The 22528-nt window shown below is 35.7% G+C and overlaps 1 long non-coding RNA gene across 2 annotated transcripts in view; it reads right to left on the reverse strand.

Moving 5' to 3' along the window:
* LOC111769225 (uncharacterized) overlaps positions 1-22528 on the reverse strand; it is a 113811-nt gene that overhangs the window by 74115 nt on the left and 17168 nt on the right. Inside the window, exons 2-3 of one of the 2 annotated variants that reach the window (XR_011429556.1) lie at positions 22336-22425; positions 21355-21539 (exon numbers count right to left, since the gene is read on the reverse strand). This is a non-coding gene — a long non-coding RNA (uncharacterized lncRNA). Of the gene's footprint in view, positions 1-21354; positions 21621-22335; positions 22426-22528 lie in introns of those variants that run through there. The other variant, XR_002802055.2, reaches the window with a different exon arrangement.

Raw genomic sequence — 22528 nt, forward strand, 5'->3', positions numbered from 1 at the left:
CTTTCTTAGCTTCTGTCAAATTTAATGAATGTTGATGCAGATATTGATTTCCCCAGCAAAAGGAAATTAACAGGACATTGTCCAATTTTGACCTTTACTTAATGAACCATGTATACATCAAAAGCCTTTTAGAACATGTTGTTGATCGGCCACCAAGCTTCAAAAGCAGTGTTAGATACTAAAAAAAAGAAATCAGACTTTTAATGATCCCCCAAACTCATAATTACTATAGAAACAGGGCTCAACAGAAATAAAAAGGAAGCAGTTCCCTTGCCACAATCTAAGCAATGAGAAATCTTCAGTGGCTTGCAGAATGTGGAAAATAGGATATGTCTACTTATAATTCAAATACCATCTTTTACAAGCCCCTAAGGGAAGTTTATTTAATAGCAAGCCTAAATAAAAACTCTGGCTGTGTACCTTTATGTCTAAAAATAAGTTCCAGCACATGTTTGTTTAAATCGGTGCTACTGGAAAAAGCTTGACTTTAATTGCGATGTCCTTTTGGGCAAAAATTCAGCTCCAGGTCATCGAAAGAAATCACATGCATTTCTGTTGAGCTGCTGCTTCTAATTATTTCATTTCTTTGTTCTCCAATGTGCACTTTGTCTGGAGGATCAAAATGCATGGAAATCATCAAATGAATGTCTGGATCCTCTGAATAAATGTCCTTATAATCTAAACTAAGTACAGAAGGTAAAGAGTTGAAATCAAATGTTCCATTTCAGGTCACATCTTGTTAGTATAAACTCCAAGAAGCTTCCAAATTTTGTGGTATATTGTATCATTATAGTTTTTTATATCAAAGTGCTCAAAGCAGTAGCTATTACTAAAGCTTGAATATAAATGAGTGATAATGATATTTGTTGTAACAAGATTCTGATAGCCCAAAGTGTAAGTTATTGATACAGGACTTTCTATAATTTTTGTTGAATTAATAAACTTTGAAGCTCTTTGCAACTGTCTGCTTGACATCTCCCCTTGTTTAAATTGTGGATTTCTCAAACTGAAGAGGTCCGAGGGCAAATGGAGTTCAGAGGCATTATGAAACTGACCAAAGAAAAGAGAAATAGAAAGTGGTAGAAAGGAGACCAGATCCAAGTGACAGGTCATACGTAATGCAGGCACACATCAAGAGTCATAATAGGACAGAGGCCATTATCTACTTTGCAGAAATGTTCAAATGAGTTCCATGACTACTGAACAACGCTAGTTTCTTTAAAATTTATGAAAAAATATTCAAGTCATATATGGTTTTCAGATATATATCACCTGAAATAATCTATACCTGTAAATTAAATTTGGTGTAAACATGTCCTTTCCCTAAATAAATCTATTTGGTCGGTGTATATATTATTCTGCATCCCAAGCTACAGTAGAAAGTGGCCTAGTGAGACTTTTATAAATATTTCTGATTATACTATAATCCTGACTATAAGAAAATATTGAGGAAATGTCAGCTTTCTTAGGTTCTCTTAAGTATTTTTTTTCTGCTAATTTTATAGCTTAAGTCCAATCATGACTTTTATTTTTTTGTTTGCTGAGGAAGATTTGCCCTAAGCTATCATCTGTTGCCAATTTTCCTCTTTTTACTTGAAGAAGATTTGCCCTGAGCTAACATTTGTGCCAATCTTCCTCTATTTTGTATTTGGGTCGCTGCCACATCATGGCCACCAAAGAGTAGGGTAGGTCCACGCCTGGGAACCAAACCTGGGCTACAAAGGCAGAGTGTGCCAAACTTAACCACTAGGCCAAGCGGCCAGCCCATATGACTTCTTTTTAAAGTCTGATTTATAATCTAAAATCCATGTAATAAATGTAGATGCACTTGAAAACAGAAGGGAGGAGATGGATATCTTTTACGACTTCATATAGCAAACAGATTCTTAAAATTTTATCAGAAAATTCTTTTAAGTAAAAGATTTATAATCAAGACATTAGCCTGATTTCGGGGTCAAATCCCATCTCTGCCTTCTCCCTTTATCTAATACTTACTTCAGCTGTGTGAAAATAGTTGAGGTCAGTGATTCTTAGCTAAGAAATTCCAGTCTGTATCTTGAACCATATTCCCTTCAATTAGATTCCATTACATTTCCTAAAAAGTAGATAAAAAGAGTATTTCTATGTGGGTGAGAGATATTAAGCAATAGAGACAAATCATCAAATGAAGTTTTGGAATATTTCTTTTTAAAAGTCTTAAAAATAGGTTAGGAAGTCACACAGGATGGTAAAATGGTGGTCTCTCCCAAAGAAAGGAGTGGGCTTCTTGAGATTCTTTCCGGTTAAGTGAGACTATAATTTTATTTCTTAAATGCCCTAGCAATGTGTAAAGACCCTTTAAGAGCTGTGGGGTTGGGAATGATTTTATTTTTATACTAATAATACATTGTAGTCACATGATGTTCTTCCCTCTAAGGATCTTGAAGAGCTTTCTTGACATTTTCTGCTTAGCTTTCCTTGCATTTCTCAGAAGCACGCATAAGGCACATGCTATTATCCACATTGTAGGCACAGCAAAGTAGAGTGCCTAGGGATTAAAAATAAAATGAATGGATTTATACTTATAAATCTTGAATATTCAAATTAACAAAAGATCTGTTGTACTTCTACTAAGGCAGAATTTACACAGAAGGTAGCTGCACATAATACTAGGTCTTTGAGAGGAAAAGAGAAAAAACTCACATTTTTGGAGAGAGTTGCCTAGAATCTTACATATGGTACTGGCTCACTATGGGTAGCTCATGGATCCCAGGGTGATTCTGAAGGCAGCTTTCAGGGAAAAAACCCAAATCAAAACCCATGGATGGTCCAAGTTCTGTGTAGTATAGATTCCGTTTATCCCAACTAGTTATTTTGTTGTATACATAAAGCTGTAATTTTTTAAGTCCCACAAAAATGTATTAAGCAGAAAAGAAGGCATGGAAAAAATATGACTGACAACATAAGGCCAAATTCTGGTGAAGAAGATCTATTTTTGCTTGGATGTGCCACACATTATAACTCAAATGATGTATTTCATCCTCACAATAACCCTCATATAGATGTAGAAATTGAGGTTCAAACAGTCAGAGAATTCTACGAAAATCATGAGCATTTATAGACAGAGAAGGTTTTTGCCTAGTTTTCTTTCTCTCTTCCAAATCAAACATAAAATTTTCAAAGTTTGGGGTTTTTGGGGGGGATGGGTAGCATGTAGTCATTAAGAAATATGTGTATTTTTTAGTTATATTCCATCATCTTTTTTAAAATTTGAGGTAAAAATGCCACAAAAAATATAAGGCAAACAGAAAAGCATCCCACTTTTCCATTTCATTTTTTTGTCTAATTTTTAAATTTATTTTTTCTTAAAGAATGGAACAAACTTGTGATCTATTAGGAGGTATATAATAAGCAGCTAAGAATTGTCTGGGCTTACAGCCAATGGAATGACAAATTTTCTATCTAAAATTACAAGAGATTGGATTTTTTATTTGGTGGTAGTGAAAGAGGTGAAAGAGGGAACACACACAGAGCAACTGAGACAGAAAGAAAGAAAGGAAGGAAGGAAAGAAAGAAAGAAGGAAGGAAAGAAGGAAAGAAAGAAAGAAAGAAGGAAGGAGGGAGGGAGGGAGGGAGGGAGGGAGGGAGGGAAGGAAGGAAGGAAAGAAAGAAAGAAAGAAAGAAAGAAAGAAAGAAAGAAAGAAAGAAAGAAAGAAAGAAAGAAAGAAAGAAAAAGAAAGAAAGAGAAAGAAAGAGAAAGAGAGAGAGAAAGAGAGAGAGAAAGAGAGAAAGAAAGAAAGAAAGAAAGAAAGAAAGAAAGAAAGAAAGAAAGAAAGAAAGAAAGAAAGAAAGAAAGAAAGAAAAAGAAAAAGAAAGAAAGGAAGAAAGGAAAGAAAGAAAGGAAAAGACGCAGCTGTGAGGGAGGGAAGTTCTACTTCAAGTATAGCCCAATAGTTCCTATAAAAGCAACCCAGCTAGAGATAACAACTATAAATTCTGGAAAAAATAGAAATCAACTACTTGAAGGTACCAGAAAGTGAATGAAAAGAGACAAAGAGTGGAGGAGGAACATTTGGAAGAAGAGATTTGTAGTCCGTAGAATTTTTCCCCCCAAAAGGTATATGCAAGTTCTAATCTACAGTAACTGTGAATGTGACCTTATTTGGAAATAGGGTCTATGCAAATGTAATCAAGTTCAGATAAGGTCATACTGCAGTGACTGATTTCCTTGAAAGAATTGGGTAATTTAGACAAGAAGACACACAAGGAGAATGATGTGATGTTGGAAGCAGAGTTTGGAGTGATGTGTACAAGCCAAAGATTGCTACATCAAAGATTGCTGGCAACCACCAGAAGCTAGGAAAAGGCAAGGAAGAATCCTCCCTTAGAACCTTCGGAGAGAGCAAGGCCCTACTGACACCTAGATTTCAGACTTCTAGCCTCCAGAACTGTGAGAGAATAAGTGTCTTTTTTAAGCTGCTATGTTCAAGGTAATTTGTATGGCAATACTAAGACATTAATATAGCAATGATGCTGTCTGGGTTTACTATTTTACAGTTTTTATACTGAATGTAGTCCTCCGTATTCAATGTAGGACAGCTAAAATTCCAGTAGAAAAACCTCAACATTGCTGAATTGGTGAATCAGAGCAGAGTTTGGGGCAACCACATCCCTTGGAAAGTGAAGGCATAAATTCCAGAAAGGAAAGAGTCAGAGAAGGGGAGCCTCAGGTTCTATATATACACTCTCCCTGTCTCTGGCTGACATTTGTATGATGCATGTATGATTCAATATGTGCATCGTGTAAAGCACAGGCAAATCTGGCAAGACTAAAAAGACTGAACTCCAAGGGAAACAATACAGAATTTTCAGTTTGAGTTAAGTCAAGTTAACAGCCTACAAAAACAAATACAGAACTCTTCAGAGAAACATTGTCGGCCCAGAGTTTCAATGAGATATCATTCACAATGTCCAGAATACAATCCAAAATGACTCAACATAAGAAGAAATGGGAAAACATAAGTCATTCTATGCAGAAAAGACAATGAGTAGAGCAGAACTCTACTCATGGATGTTGGAATTAGGACATAAGCAGCTATTATTAATATGCCTAAAACTATAAAAGAAAATCTGCTCAGTTGACAGAGAATCTCAGCAGAGTAATAGAAATTATAAAAAGGAATCTGATGGACATTACAGAACTGAGAAATATGCTTAAAATAAAACAATTCACTGGATGTGATTAATAGCAGAATGGAGATAGCATAGGAAAGATACCATGAATTTAAATGTAGTTCATTAGAAATGAAAAACATAAAGGGAAAAGAAAGACCCAAAATGAGCAGCACCTCAGGGACCCGTGTATGATTCAAAAGATCTAATAAATATGTATCTGGAATGCCAGAAGGAGAGGAGAGAAATAGTGGAGCAAAGAATGTATTAGAAAAAATAATGGTTGGAAATTTACCAAATTCAATGAAAGACATGAAATTACACATTCAAAAAACTCAGCAAACACCAAACAGAATTAACACCAAGAAAGTCTCAGACACATCATGGTCAAACTGCTGCATTTATTTTCATATAAATTTGAAAGTAAAACTATCAATTTCTATGAAAAATATCTGCCTGGATTTTGATTGGGGTCACTTTGAATCTTCAGAGAAAATTAAGAAGAAATTAAATTATAACAGTTTTGAGACTCTCAATACACAAAGTACACAACTCCAATTATTTAGATTTTCTTTAATTTCTCTCAACAATATTTTGTAGTTTTCAGTGTACAGGTCTTCCGTGTATTTTGTTAAATTTAGTCTTAAATACTTCAAGTTTTTGATATATTTAAACGTTTTCATTTTGTTTTGCATTTCCAATTGGACATCACTAGCATTTAGAAATATGATTTATTTTTGTGTTCTGAACTGATATCCTGTCACCTTGCTGAAATCATATATTACCTCAAGGAAATTTTTTGTAGATTCTTTAGGATTTTTCTAATTAGAGAATAATATTTCCACAAACAAAATGTTTTATTTCTCTTTTCCGAACTGAGTGCCTTTTATCTCTTTTTCTTGCTTTGTAGAACTAGCTAAGATCTCGAATACAATGTTGAATACAAATGGTGAGTGATATTTCCTTACTTTGCTCCTGATATTAAGGTGAAAGCTTCTGTCTTTCACCTTTAAGTATGATGTTAGCTCTATATTATCATAGATGCAATTATTCAAATTAAGGAAGTTCTCTTCTATTTCTTGTCTGCTGAGAGTTATTTTTTTAATCACAAATGTATGTTGAATTTTGTCAAATTTTTTCTGTGTCTACAGTAATTTTTCTTTTTTAGTCTGTGAATATAATGAATTAAATTGATTGATTTTCGCATGTAGAACTAACTTTGCACTTGTGGGATAAATCCAATTTGGACATAAAGGGTTATCATTTTTATATATGATTTGATAACTCTTTGTTAGAAAACTTTTAATCTTTCTACTTGTGGGATATTGGTCTGTAGTTTTCTTGTAAATGTCTTTTTTCTTATTTTGTTATCTGGGTAATTCTAGCCTCATAAAATGAGTTGGAAAGTTTACCACTATCTTTTATATTCTGGAAAAATTTGTGGGGAACTGTAATTATTTATTCCTTAAATATTCAATAGAAGTCCACAGTAATATTACACAGGTTTCAACTTTTCTTTCTTAAAAAGTTTAAATTACAAATTCAGTTTAGTTAATTGATGTAGAGCTATTTGGGCTATTTCTTCTTAGTAAATATTTTTAGTATGTGTCTTTCAATTAATTTGTCCTTTTCATCTAAATTGTGAAATTTATTAGCAAAAGATTGCTTATAATACTCCAGTATCATCCTGTTAATGTTTGTATTTTCTGTAACTATTCCTTTTTTTCCTGATATTGGACAGTTTTGTCTTCTCCTTGTTTTTTCTTGATTAGTCTGGATAAAGTTTGCAATTGTATTGATATTTTCACGGAACCAGCTTTGCTTGCTTTGATTTTTCTCTATTGTTTTTCTGAATTCCATTTCATTGATTTTTTTGCTGTTACCTGTGTTATTGCCTTCCTTCTGCTTATTTTGGATTAATTGTTCTTCCTTTGTTAATTTCTAAAGGTATTATCTTAAGTAATTGTTTTTAAATCTTTCTTCTTTTCTCATGCAAGCACTTAATCCTATAAATTTCCCTCTAATCACTGCTTTAGTTATATTTCACAAATTTGAACATGTTGAATTTTCTTTTGGTTCAAAGCATTTTCTATTTTCCCTTGTGGTGTGATTGTGTCAGTGTATAGCCATGGATTGTTTTAGCATATTTATGGTTTTGCTTTTCAGTTTTATTTCTCTGAGTTCAAAAAACATGTTTTGTATGATTTCAATCGTTTTCAATTTATTGAGTTTTGTTTTATTTTCCACAAAATGATACCACTTTGTAAATACTCCATTTTATTTAAAATGAATTTGTCTTCACTACTGTTGGGTATAGTGTTTTATAAATGTTAGAAAGGTCAACTTTGTTGATGGTGTTTTTGAAGTTTACATTCTTGCTGAGTTTTGTTTTCTTATTCCACCAATTACTGAGATATGTTTGTTGAAATCTCTAACCACACTTGAGGATTTTTCTATTTCTTATTTCATTTCTGTTAGATTTTTTTCTGTTTTAAGGCACTTTTGTTAGAAGCATACACACTTTGAATTATTATAACTTCTCAATATTGACGTCTTTATCAATATGTACTGTCCCTTATTAACTGGGTGTTTTTTCTTATTATATCAAATTTTTTTATGTTAATATAGTTACTTCAGTTTTTTTATTAGTAATTATATGGTGTCCTATGCTAAGCCTCCACAGATATCATGAGCTAATTTCTGAAACCAGCACATGTCACTTTATATGGCAAAAATTTTAGAGATGGAATTAAGTTAAGAATCTTGAGAAAAGGAGATATCCTGGATTATCTGAGTGAGTCCTAAATGCAATCACATTTGTCCTTATGAGGGAGAGAGACAGAGGGAGATTTGACACAGACAGAAAAGGTGAAGGCACTATGACCTGGAGGCAGAGATTAGAGTAATGCAGCCACAAATTTCAATGAATGCTGGAAGTCACTAGAAGCTGAAAGAGGCAAGAAGCAGATTCTCCTCTCAAGCTTCTTGAAGGGCTGCACTGATGCTGACGTTAATTCTGGTTCAGTGATACTGACTTAAGACTTCTGGCCTCCAGAACTTTGAGATCATAAATTTCTATTCTTTTAAGCCACCAAGTTTGTGGTAATTTGTTACAGCAGTCACGGGAAGCTAATACACGTTATATCTTTTTTCATTTTATTTGTTATTTATTTCCATCTTTTTATTTTACCTGGGTTCCCACTAGGTAACATAGAGTACAATCTTTATTATTCATCTATTCCTGCCTATTAATTCTGTTGTTTAGGACATTTATGTTTAATGTAATTGCAAATATAGTTGGTTTAAATCTACCATATGCTGTTTTCTATTTGTCCCACTTATTCCTTATCCTTGTTTTCCTCTCTCATATCTTCTTTTGGATAGAGTATTTTTATGATTCTATTTTTTTCTACTACTTGTTTATAAACTCTATCCTTTTGCTTCATTGTCTTCAGTAGTTGCTCTAGAAATGTACAATGTATCATTTTAATTTTTTACAAACTAATTTCAAGTAATGTTATTTTATGTTATTTCACATATGATGTCTGACTTCACATATGATGTCTGACCATTACTGACTTCCATTCTTTGTGAGATCGTTGTCACATATTTTAAAAGCTTATAAAGTTTCGTTGTTATTAATTTTACCTTGGGTTATTAACTGTCTTTTTAAAAAGATTAAAAATTAGGGGCTGGCCCCATGGCCGAGTGGTTAAGTTCGCACACTCCGCTGCAGGCGGCCCAGTGTTTCGTTGGTTCGAATCCTGGGCGCGAACATGGCACTGCTCATCAAACCGCGCTGAGGCAGCGTCCCACATGCCACAACTAGAAGGACCCACAACGAAATATACAACTATGTACTGGGGGGCTTTGGGGAGAAAAAAGGAAAAATAAAAAATCTTTAAAAAAAAAGATTAAAAATTAAAACTAATTTATTTATATTTACCCACAGTTTTACTATTTCTAGTGCACTTCAGTTTATTGTGTACACTGAAATTTTCATCTGGATATCATTTTCCTTCTACTGAACAAATTTCTTTAACATTTTTTGTAGATCAAGACTGCCGGTAATGAATCCTCTCAGCTTATGTTTTCCAAAGAGATTATTTTGTCCTAAATTATAAAACGTATTTTCTCCAGATATAGTTTATAAGTTGATTTTTTATTTTAGTAATGTTATTATATTGTTCTATTGTATTACAGCTTAAGAAGACTGCTATGATTCCTATCTTTTATATTGTATATGTAATCTCTCTTTTTTCTTTGGCCACTTTCATGATTTTCTCTTTATCTTTGGGCTTTCTTCTTTCCAATTCTCTTCATCTTCTTCCTTTTGCAACTTCAATTTCAAGTCTGTAAGTTTGTTCACTATTCTACAGCTCTTGAAAGCTCTGCTCTATTTTTTTTTTTTTACCATTCGCTTTTCCTTTGTGTTACAGTTGTTATAATTTCTATTTAACCATCTTCAAGTTCACAGATTTGTTATACTGTACCGTCTCCAGTCTACTTGGAAGTTATTTGATGAAATTATTCATCTCTGATATTATGTTTTTCATTTCTAGCATTTCTATTTGATTCCTTTGTACAGTTGTAATCTCTCTGCCAAAATTCCCAATCTGTTGGTGTATGCTGTTTATCTTTTCTACTATATCATTTAACATATTAATTATAGTTAGTTTCACATTTCTGTTCCAACAACTTGGGTCATTTCTAAATCTGTTTCTGTTGATGGCTTTCACCTCTTGACAATGAGTTCTTTTTTTCTTGCCTTTTATTTTTGTTTGTAGTTTTTCATAAGGTCTTGTTGGAAGCTAGATATGGTGTGTAGAACAGTAGCAGTGACTGAGGTAAGTAGTATTTATTCTTGGAAATGGATATGCCTCTTCCATCAAGCCATCGGTGTGCTGGGTTCAATCATTCTAGTCTGTAGTTGGACTGTGTTTGGTTTTATTGTTGCTCTAGTTCCTTTCAGTCTACTATAGATGTCAAATTCCTCCAGGTAGACTACTGCTACTTTTGCTTACTGTGAGGCCTGAAGTGCTAAAAAATTTTCTTTGTATTCCTGCTCCACCCCCACATTTCAGCAAGGTCTCTCTCCACACTCTTGCCCTTTCCTTGGGGTATATTTCTGTTTACTTTTACTTGGTGCAGGGCTTCTGGTAGGGGTAGGGTATTTTTCCATTCTTCTGTTCTACTTTTGGTCTTCAGCATGCCATATGCACCTGAGCATTAAAGGAGGAGCTTTCTCAGCATTTCTTTCCTTCTCTACTGGCAAATAACCTCTGCCTTCTGCTCAAATGCAGGATCTAGAAAGTGGCCACTCCACTCCCATCCTAAGTCAGTCAAACTCTGCCCTGTATTGGTGGGAATCTTATTGAGAGTGATTTTCCTGCCTCTCTTCTAGCAACAAAAGCTTTCCACCTTGTATCAGTGCAGGATCCTGGGTACCAGCTGTTTTCCTGTCCTTTCATAGAAGCAGATGTTTTTGCATCATATCAGTGCACTGTGGAGGTTGGTATCCTACATTTTTCTCAATGACAGAATATATACCTAAAATTGAGGTAGGACTGGGAAGGTAAGAGGACAATCTTTCCCTTCTCCAACAGCAGATGGCATTTTTCTCATGTCCAGGGAGAGTCTAGGGATGGGTAGCAGCAGCTGATCATCATCTTGTAATCATGTAAGGCTTGGAGAATAGACAAGCTTCTCCAGGTAGTCCCTCCCCTCCTTTAGTATAGGACCTGTACACTTGTGCTACAAAGGATGTTTCTTTCAGGTCTCTTGACTTTATCATCTTTTATATGAGCACCCAGGGGAAGCCAGTACAGATGTCCCTTTTGAGTGGTACTTCTGGAGATCTTAAACTAAAATTTTAACTCATTATCAGTCTTTAATAACTAGTTAATATTTTATTCATAGTTTCCTTGTCCACATTTATGGCAGCTGCCTCATCTTCCCACGCTTGCCCAAGGTAAATTATTCATGTGACCCATCTCTCCTTGAAGGGTCTTATCACCTTTGAGAATTTAGTTTACTGGTTTCCTTGTGATTTAAGCTCATATGGATGGACTGAAAAATATGAATGCTTAAGATTAGAGAGATTTTTCTTATCATTAGGATAGAAGTGATGCTCTCTTGTGGCTTTCTATACCCTTGGTGTAAATGGGAATCTGTGTAAATTTTTGACATAACATTTAAACTTATTTATTTTTTTGTTTGCATCAAAATTAATCCATATCTGTATCAGTAAGGATGGGCTATAAACCTCAAATTTCACTGTCTTTAAACAACACTCCCACTACAGGTCCATTTTAGGAGTATAACAGATTTATTTTCACACTGGGATCAAGGCTGGCAGAGCAATTTCATGTGGAATTTTTTGATTTATTGCGATACACAAATTTGAATTGAATGTGAATAGTAAGGTGAACACAATTTTCATCACCAGAGAATGCACTCAATCATTTTTTAACTCCTGTTATTATCCTCATAAATTTCTAAGTTCTTTTGAGCCTATAGCTGAAATCCATAGTCAAGGTTTTGGTATTTAGAAGGGATTAAACCAGATTAGCATCATTTCTTTTTACAAATTTGGTCTAAAATCAAGACTCATTCTTGTTTGGTTATGTATTATAAACCCAACTATATTTTTGAGTTTACTAATAGAAGTAATGAGCTCTAGATCCAATCAGATGATTTTTTAACCAAATACTTATTTGGCTATGTATTGGGTTCAGTTCTTTTCTGAGGATAAAGTAGAGTGGGGGAATCATAAGAATCAAGAAGATTCTTAGGATGTAAAATAGGACTTTTGGAAAAAAATGTAAATTTTAAATTTATGATTTTACTTGGAAAAGAAAATACTGAGGCCAGACTTAGTAAAAATCATTTCCGGATCAGAAGAGTCTTTATTCACCTTTTTTCCCATTTCTAGGAAGGAAACTACTCTATGGAAAGATAAAATAGGCTGCTAATGAAAACTCAGAAATTTAGGGTAGAAGTAAGAAAAATCTGGCAGCAAAGGCTACTAAACCTTGCAGTGAATCCCCAAAGAAGCATTTGAATCCCATTTCTGAAGTTTTTAATACTAAGATAATGTCTCATCCATTTCAGTTTTTTATAGTATTGTCTGGAGGGGTGGATTCTAACCTTATAAAATTCTCTTCTATTCAAACATTTTATTTTATTACTGGAGAACATTAATAATGCATAGCTTGCTTCTTAATAACACTGTAAACTGTTTTCAAAATTTTTGACATTCGTGTTCTGATTCGGTTATTACAAACTCAGTCCAAGAGGTCTAGAAGATATTCCTTCTCCCCTTTCACAGATAAGGAAACATAAACACAGAGATTACACAACCAGTAATTGGCATAAATGGGACCAGAATATGCTGTCTTTGAACACTACAACCCTGACTGAATTCTTTACTGTAGTCCTTTTACTGTTTGATGTTAAATTTTGGAAACAAGAATGCTACCTAGATGAAGAAATCTAGTAGAGTATGTGTGTATTTTGAACAAAAGAAATATCACTTATTAGACAGAATTTATACCTTAAGAAATGTGAATCTACAGAATGTTATCCAGATATCCCTCTTTCCATCTCATAGATTCTACTGTGAAATGTATCTCAGATTCTATGTTCAAGAGTCTTCCATTCCAGCCTCACAGATTTCCATCCCAGGCATTTGAATGAAACACTAGACGTTAAGCTTGGAAGTTGGACACCACCGTTGCTAATATTTTACTCGAAATTTAATCAGATAATTTTCATGGATCAGGCAGGCCTTGAAAGTCTACAAACTCTTAAAAATTTCAGCGTTTTATTTTAAATTCATCCTGTTATTTATATATTTGCAACCTCCTAAACCAAAATATCCCTGAATTAAACCACAGGAGATCAAGATATGCAGTATTCTGCCAAAAGCATTTTAAGTTTTTTCCATTTTTCCAGAGTTTACAACTTTCAAAATAGCAACTGCCCCTCCTTTTTTTTTCTTTACCTATAAACAAGAAACTTACAGCAAAACACTTGAACATAAGACATCGTGTACTAGCAGTGATTGAGTGTGGTTGGACTGGAAATATTGCCTTTGCTGTTATGGTGTTTGTGTATGGAGTTCCTGGCAGGGTAATGCTGGCATTAGAATAAAAGAATTCCATCTATAGAGTATTTTTTTCAGGATTTATCAGTGCCAGGCATGGTTTTAAGTTACATTTTAAGAGTGAGGTGGGGAGACATTGCCCCAGATGGTGGATGTAAAATGTGCCATAAATTTTAATGAAGCAAATAAGTCACTAATAACCCTACTGCTAACACTGCTATGGTTGGGACCGACCTTAATAAAGGAAAATTAAAAAGGCACATGCAGCCCTTAAACAAGTGCCTAAGAAGCCTAATATGATTTACTAATTCAGCTATTCACACTCTGAATGCATGGCCCCTGGTCATCTGCTCAAGGACAGCTGCTTCATGTAAAATAAATAAATAAATAAGTAAGTTTATTGACCACCAGATGTCCCAGCCTGTAATGTGTGCTGGTAGATTTCAGGTCACCCGAAGTTCAGGCAGATTTCCTAAATATATATACATTTTTGGTAGCAACATGATCTTGGAAACCATATATGTGTAATTTTTTTCAGCCAGAGCCCGGAAATAACTTTGCGCTCCCTTTAAGTTATGAGATCTCCACCAATGGATTTCATTTTGTGAAGCAAAGTCTAACAGATAGGCTATTGGTTAAGGATTCCAGGAAAGAGCCTATGGGACTTTTTTCACTTTTCATTAAAACCCTGGCAGAAGATTCCTGAGGCTAAGCATCATTAAGTCCTCACCATCCCAAACAATTAACTTGGACATGGTAACTGAGCACCATTTTCTAGTTGAGGTAACTGGTGTCCAGGGAGGTTATATGACTCAGCCAACAACACGTACAGCATAGAAAAGAACCAACAATCAAATGTAAGTCTCTTAGACCAGATAACGTAATAATGTACATATGTAGTATATGGGTGTAATAATGTATCTATGCATTATTATATGCACACAAAAATAGAAAAATTTAAAAGGTGAGATAAAAATTAAATGAACTTTTTTTTATTGAGGTCATAATAGTTTATAACATTGTGAAATTTCACTTGTGCATTATTATTTGTAGTCAACATATGTATGTGCCCCTTTCCCCTTTATGACCACCCCCAAATCCCTTTCCCTCTGGTAACCACTAGTCTGTTCTCTTTGTCCAGGTGTTTGTGTATCTTACACCTATGAGTGAAATCATATGCTATTTGTCTTTGTCTGGCTTATTTCGCTTGACATAATACCCTCAAGGTCCATCCATGTTGTTGTGAATGGGACAATTTTGTCTTTTTTTATGGCTGAATAGTATTCCATTATATATATACACCACATCTTCTTTATCAATTCATCACTCGATGGACACCTGCGTTGCTTCCACTTCTTGGCTACTGTGACTAATGCTGCAATAAACACGAGGGTACATAAGTCCCTTTGAGTTGTTGATTTTAAGTTCTTTGGATAAATACACAGTAGTAGGATAGCTGGGTTTTATGGTATTTCTATTTTTAATTTTTTGAGAGATCTCCATACTGTTTTCCATAGAGGCTGCAGCAGTTTGCGTTCCTACCAGCAGTGTATGAGGGTTCCCTTTTCTCCACATCCTCTCCAACATTTGTTATTTTTTTTCTTGTTGATTTATAGCCATTCTAACGGGGGTCAGGTGGTATCTTAGTGTAGTTTGGATTTGTATTTCCCTGATGATTAGTGATGTTGAACACATTTTCATGTACCTTTTCATTTATTCTTTGGAAAAATGTCTGTTCAGATCCTCTGCCCACTATTTGATGAGGTCGTTTGTTTTTTTGTTGTTGAATTGTATGAGTTATTTATATGTTTTGGAGATTAATCCCTTGTCATATATATGATTTGCAAATATTTTCTCCCAGTTGCTGGGTTGTCTTTTCATTTTTTTCCTGGTTTCCTTTGCCTTGCAGAAGCTCTTTAGTCTGATGTAGTGCCATTTGGGTATTTTTTCTTTTGTTTCCTTTGTCCAAGTAGACACGGTATTCTAGAAGATCCTTCTAAGACTGATGTCAAAGAGTATACTGCCTGTATTTTCTTCTAGGAGTTTTATGGTTTCAAGTCTTACCTTCAAATATTTAATCCATTCTGAGTTAATTTTTGTGAATGGAGTAAGATAATGGTCTACTTTCATTCTTTTGCATGTGGCTGTCCAGTTGAAATGAATAATATTTTAAAGTATATTGCTAAGTGTGATAGTGTCACTATTCTTCATTGAAATCTCAAGTCAGGATATATAGTTAAAGCAAGGCTCATCATTAACCCACACAAATCTATATTTCAAATAATCTTTTTTCTAATATTAATTCTAGGGCACCAATTTCTCATCAGATCTGATTATATTATTTTTTCACCTCCTGAAGCAGTTGATGAAGAGCTCACATGAAGTAGATAAGTGCCAGCTCTGCCATCTCTAATTGTTTGCTACAGTGACATGATTTGCATAATCTTTGACCCAGACTTATTCCTCAGCACTCTTTTTAAACCACTTGCCCATTTCATAAGGATTTAATGCAGTTAAAAGAAGACAATGTCATTTAAAATCCAAGTTAACTGGGGGCATGCAAATTGCAATATATTGCTCAATTTTGAAAGCCGACACCTGTGTGAAGACACCACAGGCGGCCCCACTATGGGGTGGATGTTTCCTCCTGATACCTCACCTACTCTGCAGTACACAAGGTACTCAGCAGATGGATGGAATGAGGGTTCCAGAGTAAATCACTTCATATATTGTGTACATTTCCCTCATTACATCTTCTTCTTTTCTTATTTTTAGATAAAAATGAATATACATACACGTTCTATTTTTTTCTCATACCCAACTTTAGAGATTATAATCTCAAATCATAAATTATCTCAAGGTAGAGTTAATATCAAAACAACCACAGTCCTTAATACAATGCCTCAAAACTAATGCCCTGCCTCTTCCAATAAAATATTCTTGTCAACATGGTCCAGTTACTCTCCCAGAATAACCTAAAATTTCATGTGATGTTGAATTGCATATTTCTGAACTACTCGATACAGATTAGAAACCACATGCATCCACGGATAACATGAGCAATATTATGGCAGATTTATATAGAGTTTGGTCATTGATGTAATTTATGTAGCTCTATGTAGACTTTTAAGATTTTAGTCAAATATAATGAAAGAGAAAGCTCAAATGCCTAAATGCATATGTTTGCATGGCTTTTCAACTTGAAAAATTGCATGACAATTATTGGTTATATACCAGGGGACTTCAATAGCATGTTTGTTTGATTTTTAAGCAGGATTTTTTTAAGCCCCTATGATTTGGTATTTTGGCTGTAAATTTGTTTATATGTTTAGATTGTTCTTCCTTTACTTTTGATCCTAAACAAGAAAAAAGATGTCCTTTCATCCACACAAGAGGACGATCCAAACTGATGGTCTACTCTACCCTTGTCTACCCGCAAACGGAGACTAGAGAAAGCTTGCTTCTGCCAGGGACCAGGAAGAGTTTTAATGCAAAATTATTTAATATTAAAACCATATTTTAATGTTTAGTGAGAACCATGTCCCATGGAACTTAATGTTTCTTGCTTCAGATTTCTGTCAGAGTTATATTGATAAATTAAACCTCAGGGTAGAGAGGGACAAGAAATTTCTATTGTTTGCTAAGTATTTTGTATATTAAGATATTATTTTAAATTATTTACAATCTTTCACATTCTACAACCAGTCTCAAAACTTCTCTTCTCTGAAATCTTTGAGTTAAATTTCACCGAAGCACCTATGTCCCACGATCCTTTCATTTCAATCCTTTAATTAAATGAAAACATTATCTGCTTCGGTTTAGCACGCTGATGAAAATTCAGAACAAACTATTCAGTTTCCTAAAATGTTTCATTTCAAATACGAATGTTTCAGAGGATAATAGACTAAAGTTTATGCTACTTCTTCAATGTAAAATTAATTTATACTTTAAAGTTTATTTTTAAATAATTCTTATAAAATTAACTTTAAATCTGAGAGGTTTAAAATAAGGAGACATGGGAAACATGTTAAAGGGAAAACGCTCCTATTTTGAGATATGAAACTTTCAAGTATATTTCAATAACAAATGATCTGGTCTGTCAGTGACTTGTCTTATCCCCCAGTCAAGAAAGTGAGGAATTCAATGTTTTCCTAATAAAAGTGAAAATCCAAATATCACAGGAGATCTAAGTGCAACTGCTATCAGAAGCTTCAGGGATGGAAAATTTTAAATATGATTTAGATATTTTTCTGAATTTGGAGCCAGGTGAAGATGACCCCGCAGAATTCGAGGAGCGCGTGCACTCAGAGTCTTATTCATGGGGGTTTCCCACACCTTCCCTTTAGACATATTTAATTAGCCAGGGCCTGTTGTGTTTATTTGGTAGATTTGGATACAAATGGAAAAAAGGTCTTTTCATCTCTTTTTATCAGTAGTCCCCCAAAGCCAAAGCAGGTGCTGCGGGATTAAACATAATTACAAAGGGAGAGGGGGAGAGAAGAAGGGAGCTAGATAATAATTCCCAACAGAGCTGGAATTTGAGAACAGGAGCAGGTGCTGCAAGAGGCCCCATGTATCCGACTAATTTAAGCCACGATGTTGTGTAAAGGCCCACATATTCATCCTTTCAACGGGGAGGGCACTGGCAGTCTGTGCGGACAAAGACAACCCAGTCGGAGTGATGCCAGCGTGGCCAGCTTCAGCACCACGGCTACCAGGGAAACCAGACCCTGCTTCTCACTGCTGCCTTTGTTGGGTGGCAGCACAGGAACAAAGTGCCACTTCTTAGCATTGTACAGCCACATGCATAATCATCCTCCTTTTGGCTTATCGTCATGAATTAGCAATTACTCCATTATTAGATGGGAGAGCGGCAGCAGGTGACAAAGGCATCACAACTTCTAGTTTATATTTCTGAGCCCCTTCATTTAGTTTTTCGGTTTTGGATTGACCTCTTCAGCTAGTGTATTCCTATTGTGCAGAAAATTCTATGATCCCATAGAAAAGCGGTTTTCTTTCTCAATTTGGAGGGTCAGACCCATGGTTCAACTGGAGGGGGGAAGAAAGCACTGAAAGAAATATGGACAAAAAGGTCCTTCTTCCACTCAGAGAACACCTGGACTATACAAAGGAGACACGAACCTTCAAGCTCTCACCCACCCACTGTGCCAAAGCAGCTTCCCATCGCAGGCCGGCTCTTCTAAGCCACTGGGACTCTGTCTGGACTCTTCATTTAAGATCCATTATTTACTGAAAGTTTTAAGATAATGCCACTTTTTATCTAGCCATACCCACAGTTCTCTAGCATTTAAAGAATGAGAGGAAAACTGGGGCATTTTAGGTCTTATGACCCTGTGCTTTCTAAAAGCAACGAATGGAGAAGAATTTTAATAGTAACAGATAAATTATTTTGATGAGACTTGAAAGAAGGCAGTTTTTCGTAGGCCTCAGAAAGAAGAAAGCCCTGTTTTTAAAGCTGGGTTCCAAGTGTTTTTTTCAGTCCTTGGAGGAAAACTTGGATGTCAGTGTTCCAAATTGTCAGAATAAGGCAGAGGGAATAAAAGTTATTTTTCCAACATGTCATAGGGTACCACTTATTTTATAGTGGTGTATATTACTATATTATAGGAATATTTTACATATACAAGTAAAATATCTGCTTTGATATCTTCTGTCCCATTAACTAGGAAAAATGAAATGAAAGGATTGACATTGTCAATATATAAAATTATAAAATGACTTTATGGTCTAATTATACATTTCATGAAGCCATGTACATTTCGTACAGCCTTTTCCGCTCTCTGTGTCGTCAAGTACATTGTAACGTAACTGGAAACACAGTACCTGGGTGCTCCAAGCAGCCAATGGTAATATGTCGGTAAAGTTAGAACTAATAGTCTGATGAACATACATATTTAGGACACCAGAAGAGAATCTTAATCTGGATGGGTTATTAGCACTTTGGTATTTCAAGATATGTCAGGCATGCGAGGGAAAATGAGAATAAATCTTTGAAGAATTGAAGAGCATTTTTTTTTGAGGATAACAAATAAAGGTAGACCAAAGGGAATATGGAGTCAATTAAGGGTATCTTTGCACTTCTGAAACAACAAACTGAATGGAGAAAAAATTCACTCTGAGGACACTGTTAGAGTGAACTGATTCTATTCAGAGATACTAATTGGATATCAGGGGGAAGAAATGGGGACAGAGAGGAGATTATCACCAAGGAAATTGTTTTCCAAATTAGCCTCTGGGGGTTTTGGAACAAGGTTCTAAGAAAGACTCTATGCAATAGAATTAAAATTAGTCAACTGATAGAGCTAAGCAACAACTTGCAGATCTATAAGAAATAGAGTGAAAAGCATCTCTGTTTAGGCCCTGAGAAAACATTGTGATAATGATGGAGAGAGGGCCCTTCTGCTATTTCAGTGATGCCATCACTGGAGGCTGGACCAGGCCATCTGTGATGAGGCTAACAGCAGCAGTGAAGAGAAGGGTGAAATCAGAAGGCAGTGTGACAGGAGGAGCAGCCATGATTGTGAAAGGCCAATCAACAAAATGCCTGGAGAAGCGCCATGAAAAACTCAAGCAGCAACATAGAAGAAAATATCAGAAACCTGGTACAAGGGGACTAGCCACCTTGGGATTCTTTCAGGAAGCGTAGGCTTAAGGTTCCAGCAATTAATCTAGAGGGGCTTGAAGACAGGGCAATTTTTATCATTTCTGTTATTCATTTTACCTCAATTGTACCTACATCCTGGTCGGATCTGAGAAACTCTGGTTACCTATAATTGCAATATACATGGCTTGTTTATGCTTATATAAAGTATGAAATATTTTTGATGCTTTCAAAAAAGAAAAGGAAAACTTTGACAGAATGAGCCCTGTCTTATTCTAGTAGAAACGATTTGATGCTTAATGTTTAAGTATCAGGAACTACGATCATTTTCTTTAGAATCTCTGTAAAGCATTTATCTCAACCTAGAGAATAGAGTGAGGAATCTTCAGAGAGCATCTTGGGGAAGGAGGTGACATTGGTTAAATTATTTCAACCTGATCACGGAGGTGATCTGGGATCTGGGAGTGAGTCTCAGGCTGGAAACAGCTTTGGCAGGTAGCCAAAGAGAAGTATGGACTTTGAAACAAGAGGAGAGGAGGATTTTTAGAGGTATTTAGCTACCCTCAATTCACCCACCTAAATCAGAACCTTGAAGTCAGCAACAACTTCAGGCTTCTTGGCTATGTGGTTACCATGCCTAAGTATGGAAGGCAGAGCAATGACAAGAAGTAGAGAAGAATTACCAGGGGCCAAGGCTGTGGGACTTATCTCTAGGCACACCCTAGAACAAGTCTGTTCATTTGAAGTACCTCAGAGTTCAGGGATCTGGTCATAAATGTGTGCATCTGTGAAGTAAGATGGAGCTTGCAGAGACAGCAGAGGAGTGAAGCATATCTGGTCACCAAAAGGGATCATGAAAGGGGATTAATGGAGTGGTCTATGCAAAGCTTTTGTCACTGAATAGCTCCACCTGCATGTTTCTGCAGCCAGGTATCTAGTGGTGGGCCTAGGGCTGCCATTACACAGTGAAACTCACAGATAGGAAGATGATCTAGACATGAAACAGAGAACACTGAAGACAAGCTGGGGTCTGCTGTCTACCTCCCACCTGCTCAACACTGTGTCTCAATGAAATAACCTCAGTTGAGTAATGGCTGCTTCCAAATCTTGTGTAGCATTCTCTTTTCACTTCTAACCTAGAACCATGCAGGGAAAAGGATTCTGGAAAATGTAGCTCACAGGCAAACCACGTCAACATACCACAATCTGGCAGAGTTCATCTCCTGTCAGCCTGACACCCACACACATCTCTTTTATTCATATTTTACTTACAAATAAAGAGAATTGACAAAATCCATATAACATGTTGTCATCCTAGTATAACCAAAACACATTTACCTTCTACCCAAAAGAGGACAGACAAAGTCAATTTACCCATCTTTGGGTGATGCTCGTTTCTCTTCTAGCTGAGTCACACAACAGATTTGACATTTTGTAAATTAAATATTGAGATCAATATTAATTGCTAACCTACCTTAAATAGTCGTCACTGCTGCCATTGACCACGTGGTCATATTTGGTATTGATGATATTCTTCTTCCAGTCCTCATTCCTTACTCTCTTTGCCTTCGGAAAGTAACTTAGCTAGTCAAGTTTTCTTTGCTGAGTGAGATTGTCTAAATCTTCATTGTTGAAATATCTGGCCGTTTGCAGCTCTGCCTGCATTGGGTTGCAGTTTATGATGAAGTTTTATCACACAACATGGTAGTAATAAGAGGTATACTAGAAATATTTTCCTGTTGCAAACATACTCCTCCCTATGTCTATTGTGTAATAGCAATGGAATTCCCCCTTAACTGGATCGATTGTCTTGCCTCATGCTTCAGGATTTAGTGGTATGAGGAGCCCAAAATATCCAGGTGGCAGATTCAGCTTCGTTTAATGGAAACAGTATATGCCCTCTGGTGAAAGCATTTCTTCCTTGAAAACTAAGACCTCTAAACCAGCAGAGCCCAAAATTGTGGGAACAGGAGGCAAACATTTTGCTAGTGAATAATTAAGGGTAACAGTGAGAGGAATCACTCACATTCCATTTCTTGATTCCCAGACTTATGCCTACTGGCTATGGTAGAAACAGCACCATAAATAGGTTGCTGATTCAGAACATCCACTGCAGCCTTGAGGACATTACCCAGAACAGCTGGCACTGCAACTGAGTCTTTAAAAGGTCGTTTCATAATTTTAACTTTTCAACTGATCTGGTGATGGAAGACATGGTAAAATCGATGCATTCCATCAACATAAACCCATTGCAGCTCTTTAGTATTGTGGCTGGTCAGAGTCAATCTATGTGAAATATCATGACTGTGAATAAGGTATTCTGGAAGTCCACAAATAGTTGCTTTAGAATCAGTACTTTGAACAAGAAAGGCAAATCCATACCCAGAGTAAGGTTCTATTCTAGCGAGAATGAATGCTGCCCCTTCCATGATGGAAATCATCCAAAATAACCGACCTGCAAACAGATGGCTGGCTCTTACTCCATGTGCCAGACTGTGGGCTCGGGGTTGATCTTCGCTGTTGGCAGCTGGGAACTCATCAATACCTGTAACCAGAACAGCATTGTTGAATAAATGTTTATGTTGCTGAGTTCATGCATAATCTCCATTCCTGCTTCCATGGCCACTTTTTTCACAAGCTTAGCGTGC

Source organism: Equus caballus, chromosome 20 (genome assembly GCF_041296265.1).
Source record: "Equus caballus isolate H_3958 breed thoroughbred chromosome 20, TB-T2T, whole genome shotgun sequence".
Classification (NCBI taxonomy): Eukaryota; Metazoa; Chordata; class Mammalia; order Perissodactyla; family Equidae; genus Equus; species Equus caballus.